Source organism: Solanum pennellii, chromosome 12, assembly GCF_001406875.1.
Source record: "Solanum pennellii chromosome 12, SPENNV200".
Taxonomy (NCBI): domain Eukaryota; kingdom Viridiplantae; phylum Streptophyta; class Magnoliopsida; order Solanales; family Solanaceae; genus Solanum; species Solanum pennellii.
This window is the reverse complement of record NC_028648.1, coordinates 20997388-21003958: the sequence shown is the minus strand read 5'-3', so window position 1 is coordinate 21003958 and position 6571 is coordinate 20997388. Positions and strand designations below refer to the sequence as shown.

Sequence of the window (6571 nt, the reverse complement as noted above, 5' to 3'; positions counted from 1 at the left end):
ACAAGATCAGCTTCACATTACATTCACATTATACAAGATCACATACATATTACATAATACATTTGCCTTATACATTTATGTATGGCATAACACCTTATACATAGTACACTACACAATTTTAGGCCTACAACCACACTAAATGTGAGAAACACTTGAAAAGTGTTGTTTAAAATATTTTTTGGAATACTTTAAAATATAGCCTAAATTTTTAACTTTTGGCAATGAAAATATTGGCAACATTTGAAAGCGTACTCTTTAATGGTATTGGCCAAAAAAATAACTAACAAAAAATTAATAAAAACATCTCTCTTTTTCTCCTTTCATAGAACACGATTTACTCTTTTGTCAGGAGAACAAGCTTTTCTCCAGAACTGCAGATCGAATAGAAGAAGCTGAAGAACGTAGCTGAGTTGAAGAACTGATCAAGATCTGAGCTGAATCTTCTCTTCTCCAGAACATGATTTTCTCGAAGGGCTGAAAATATGAATCTAAAGAAATAAGTATTGAAGAATTGAGGATCGAAGAACTGATGATCAAAGAAGTGAAGAACGGAAGCTGAAGAACAAAAGAGCTTAGCGGAAGATTTCTCCGATACCAATTTAATCAAGTGTAGGTAAAATTTTTGTACAATCAAGTATCCTTCTTATTCTCTACTAATATCTAGCACTAAAAACAATATTCTTGTCAATTAATTAAATTTTTGTTTTGGGTTTAAAAGGAATTGATTAGTTCTGGGGTTCGTACACTTGAAATTCCAAAGTATTGGCCGAAATCTGAACGTCAAAGTTAGCCCTAGGAATCTTGAGCAGAAGAAAAAGTGGGAATTACTACTGGAAGCATTTGAGTCTGTAAGTATATATCTTTCTGTTTTTATAGTGTTTCCTATGTACCAATTTTTGTATTATTTTGTTTTTGTCTTCTGTACCTTCAAATTGTGCAAGTAGTTAGCAAAAGTATATCCTAAAGTTTCACTATTTACTGTTAGAGAGCAACTAGTCGTTTTCTTCAAGAAAAATAAGTTTTGTTGTGTGATATGATCCAAAAAATAAAGGGATTTGATTTTTAATGTGATGTTGATTTGGTATTTGTATTATTCGAGTTTTTTATTGATAAAGTTAAAGTTTGTATTGTTCGAGTTATATCTCTTCTATTTTGAACTCTTGTTCCGTTAGATGAGCTGCTGGTTGTTTTCTTAAAATGAATTACATTTCGCAGTGTTATATGATTCCAAAAATGAAGGGGATATGATTTCATTATAAAGTAAATTTGTTTATTCTATTGTTCAAGTTATTTCTCTTGTTGATTGGGCTCTTGTTCTGTTAGGCGAGGTGCTGGTCGTTCTCTACAAGAAAATTATTTTTTGTAGTATGATATGTTCCCAAAATTGAAGGGGATTTGATTTCATTGTGAAGTCGATTTGTTTTTTCTATTGTTTAAGTTATATATCTTCTTTTTCGAACTCTTGTTCCGTTAGACGAGCTGCTCTTCCTTTTCTTAAAGAAAAATAAGTTTGTTAATGTCATATTATCCCAAAAAATGAAGGTGATTAGTCCTGAAAGAATAAAGTTACAATTCTGTTTGGTTCTGACGTTAATGAACTATGTAAAAAACAATTGAACTAATGTAAATGACTTGCAATAGTGTTGCATATTAAATGTTGAAAGAGTGATAAATTCATTTGCATCTGAAACATGGATTCTTTAAATCATTGTTTGCATCTGGTGATACTTGGACTCTTTAATAGTGTAAAGGTTGAAAGATATAATGTAAATGACTTCATTAGATGATGCACATTAAGTTACAGGTTAATTTAAAGCTTTCTTTCATCTTTTCCTAACGGGTTCTCTAATGTCTATCTACTTGTATCTAGCTACACATCCTTTTTTGAGAGTTTTTTTTTCTACTCAACATTTGAATTATTGATTGTTTTCTTTTTATAGCATAGTATATAGTGTGTTCCCGAATAATAGATCGTATTTTTACGATGAAATTAACTCTAGCTGATGAAAGATGAAGTATCACATATACCATATGGAAATTACTTCTTATACATGATGTACATAGTGGGTAGAAACAACTATAGATTTCAAGAATATATGTTCCAGAAATAGCATGATATTTTTCCGTTTTTGTAAAGCTGAATCAATAGTTGTTCTTAATTTGTTCATATTTCACGTAAGCCTCCTTTTCTAGACTTATTTTTTTCTTCTTCTCTCTGTTTGATTTCTTCAAGTTACGCTACTTGTTTGATTTCATTTGTGAAATCAGTTTATTGTTGGTATTGTTCGAGTTAGAACTCTTCTTTATTGAACATTTGTTCTGTTAGACTATCTACTGATAATTTTCTTAACTAACAATAATTTTTTTAGTGTGATATGATCCAAAAAAGAAGCGGATCAATCCTTATAGTATTGAGTTACAGTTTCATTTGGGTCTGAAGTTGATGAACTATGTTAAAAGCAATAGAACTATAATAAATTACTTCATGTGGTGCTGCACATTAGAGGTTGAAACAGTGATAGCTTCGTTTGCATCTTTAAATCTTTGTTTGCCTGTTATGAAAGTTTGATTCTTCAAAGGTTGAAAGAAGTAATGTAAATTAATTCTTGTGGTGCTGCATATTAAGTTACAGTTTCGTTAAAGAATTATTTCATTTTCTTTCTAACTTGTTCTCTGATTTCTGTTTACTTGTATTTTATTTAATCATCATTCTCTACGGGTCTTTTTTCTTGGCCTCTACATTTTATTTGTTCAGGTTGTACTGCTTGTATGAATTACTTTCCTTCTTCGAGATTAGCTAGTCAATTTATTTTTGAAGTATGTCAAAGTTAGTGGCATGATAAGATCTCAAACGTGAAGATGATCAGTCTTAGGAGAAAACAATGATCACTCTTAAACAGACGCACTCACAGGTCATGCATTAAGACAGTAATAATAGAGAAGATATAGGAATTTGTATTAGACTCGAGAAATCTATTCGGAATTACAAGTGAACAATTGTTTTCCTTTTAATACTAACAGAGCACACTGGAACGTGTGTAGTTATGAAAACTGACCCAGATATTGTAAGTTGTAACTAATAGATTGATTTTAAATTTTATAGTTTAATGTACTAGTTACAAAATCAATTATGAAGAGTACTATCATATAGTCATTTGATGCTCCTGAGGTAATTGGAAGAGGTAGAGGTCGAGGGATTAAATCTTTGACATCAAAAGGAAAAAATCCATATAACAATTTATTTTTTTAATCTAGTGATCTATTTAGATAATACATCAAAGAAGATGAAACAGGTAAACATTGTAGTGTACACATATCCCCTCCTTAATGTATTATCTTGTATCTATTTATCGATGGATTTTTCTTTTCTCTAGGTACTACTGTGAAGGGACAACAACAAGAACTTACAAAAGTTACCATACCTTGTAGTCGTGAAAAGGGAGTGAGAAATCAGAAATCCATGTCTCTCGACAAAGTATTGGAAAGTTAATACTTCATAATATCCATGTGCTAAGAAAGTTAAGCAACATCCATAAGGATAAAACAAGTATGTTTTCTCATGACTGTTGAGATATTAATTGCATAAATAACATATTTGAATGTGAAAAGTTTCCCATAGGCTTTGTGAAACCATGAGCACCATACATCAGTTGTGTCATTCTTTATGGCATATAGTTGAACATAATTACTACTGCATGTGAAGCCTTTTAGATTCCTCCCTCTTGGGTGTATGTGAACAGTGATCTCTCTTACTACCTTTTTCTCAGCATATTACTTGTAATATAAAACCTTTCAGGTTCTTTGGTGAAGGGACGAGGAGCTGAACATAAGAACTCCACCATTTCTTCTAGTCAAGTTGATACTCCCATTTGTTCATTTACTAATCAAGTAAAGCAATGCACCCAAGAAGTTGAAACAAGTATGGTTTTTAAAATCAGTTGTATCTTTTATTCCATGTATAACATGAAATAAATTCCAAATATTGTACTATATGATTTCTTTGTTCTAGATGCAATAGGAAACGGACAAGAGCAAACATATGGATCTTTCTGCTCATCTTTAGGGGATTCTGAAAATAATGTGGAATCTAGTCAACAATTTACATCATTAACAAGAATACTCTCGTCCTTGAGAAGAGAACACACAAACAAAATTCCCTTGTTATTCTCATCAAGTTATGCAAGCCTCCCAATCAACTAAAAAAGGTATGAAAATTTACAAATCAATTCATTTTCAATCTCTTGAACTAAATGTTATTACCATGTGAGCTACATTCAACTCAAGTGAAAAAGAAAATCTTTGAATGAGGAAAACAAATCCTTTAATGATCGCTTGTCTACCATAGAAGATGAACCGGAGGAAATAAGAAAAATGAAAGAACTTTTTGCTTCTCAACAATTGCATAACCCGCATATTACATCACCCGTATTATTTGAGTGGCCACTAACTTATTGCTAACCAAGTAATTAACAAGTTACCAAATTCTATATGCGAATAGTCTTTTAAGAATTTAGTGTATGGCTGAACTCTTAGACGTTTGCTGCTGGTTCACGTATACAAGTTAGTTTTGTTCAGTAAGTTTTATAACTTTTGTTGGAAGGACAACATTCTGTGACCAACTCCCTTCCTGCATAACTTAGGTTGGTTCATCCTAAAATTTTCTCAAGAATGGTGGTTTAGTGCAGATTTTGTTGATAGAACATAGTTGTTTTATACATATGTTTCGAGTTATTATAATGTTTGAGTCATTTCTTTTTTGACAGAAATGATCCATTTAGCAGCTACTGCAGTAGTAATAGCTACCACATCTGAAATGCGTCAGTTGTTCGCAGTTATTTTATTGTTTAAGTCATTTCTTTTCTAGATTAAAGCTAAAAAAATGATACAGATTTAGTTTTATCCTTTTAATTTGATGTCTTGGGAACTGATGCTTCTTGTGTGCTAGCATATGTAACTCACATAACCATTATACTCGACCATATACAGAATCTCTGAGCCCTTAAGACAATCAACCATATATAAATTCTTCTTGTCCAATAAGAATAAGATTTAGAGACAAAAATTGCAGGTTAATTCAAAGTAACAACATTCTAGCCTCACAGTAATGACATCCTAGCCATATACAACAATGGGTGCTATTCCTTATGGCTTCTACCGTATGTATTTTTATTGGACTCAACAAAAAAGTCACTGGATGCATGTTGTATTTTGAAAAAGTAGTGTATTTTTTGATAATTCAACACGGGTGCGAGATCGATAATGAAGAATCCGTGCAACTTAACCATTACGAATAGGCTTTTATCAACCTAAGAAAAACTTTTACATCTTTTGCAGGGTTATAAAAATAAATTTTTGATATCTTTTGCTGTTTTACATTATGCTTCCATACATATACAGAATATCTCGGGGTAAAGTCAAGTAAAACAGAGATTTGAGTCGCACCTTGATCTTGTTTAGAGAGTCAAGTAACTCACTAACCTGTATCATTAGAATTGCTTAACAAATCAATGCCTTCTTTATCTCTATTTTTTTAATTTTGTACACGTACAGTTACATGCACACATATTGAGATTGTTTGACCTCTTCAAGGATTAATGATTAGAAGAAAAAAATGATAACTTGTTTGTTTCCCTACTACAATAATAAATTATTGGTTTATAGCTGAAACAATGATTTTATACCTGTTTAGTTACTCTGCATCAACTTGTTTCCCCTAAATCATAATATAAATTTTCTTGATGGATAATTTGTTCATTTTTGCTAGCTTACTTCACTTAATATTTTCTTTCAGTATAGATTTTGTAATCCTGGTGAATGCATCTCATCAAAGTTTTCATAACTAGTTATCTTTTATTTTTGCAGCTTTTTCTTATTCTGGATATACCTTGGTGGATTTTAGAGTTCTTGTGTGAATAATGAAGCTCAAGTTAAGCTTGAATAATGAAGCTCAAGTTAAGCGGCAAGTTTAGAAGATACACACAACCATAATTATTAGAGATTTTTAAGCAATCACTTTCTATGTATTGGTTGCACAATAAATGTTTCTCGAAATTTATATGAAATATATAGTTTCAATTTAATTATTAGATAATTTTGTGATTTAGGGCAAATATGTGATTATATTTTCAATATATGCAATTTGAAGGTATTATTGTTGGACGTCCAATTTTAAAGTTAGACATTATCAGTGTTTCTCTAGATGAGAAAAAAAGTTACACTTTATAAGTGTTGCTCTAGATGAGATATAAATTAACACTTTATAAGCGTTGCTCTAGATGAGATACAAAAGGCAACATGTTGTAAGTTTTGCTCTAGATGAGATAAAAGGAAAAACATTATAAGTGTTGCTCTAGATGACATATAAAAGGCAGCACTTTGAAGTGTAATAAATAACTGTAAAAAAGAAACGTGTTTAGTGTAGTACAATAAAAAAATAGTTGTCGCCAATGCATCAAAACAAAGTCTTCCCTTATACCGCTTTGGCTATGCTTTATAAGTGTAGTCAAAGATGACAACATTTAAAAAGTGTTACCTAATGTCAAAGGTTACACTTTGTTAGGCCACCAACTAA

General features: G+C 31.1%; 1 long non-coding RNA gene across 2 annotated transcripts; it reads left to right on the top strand.

The window, feature by feature from the left end:
- The first annotated feature begins 334 nt into the window (after nt 1–334).
- LOC114075054 lies at nt 335–6099 on the top strand. Of its 2 annotated transcripts, none has more exons than XR_003575383.1 (6): nt 335–609; nt 719–848; nt 3375–3547; nt 3797–3919; nt 4010–4205; nt 5863–6099. It is a non-coding gene; the product is annotated as an uncharacterized LOC114075054 (long non-coding RNA). The 2 variants fall into 2 exon arrangements; XR_003575382.1 differs by having other exon boundaries at nt 335–613.
- The last annotated feature ends 472 nt before the right edge of the window (nt 6100–6571 follow it).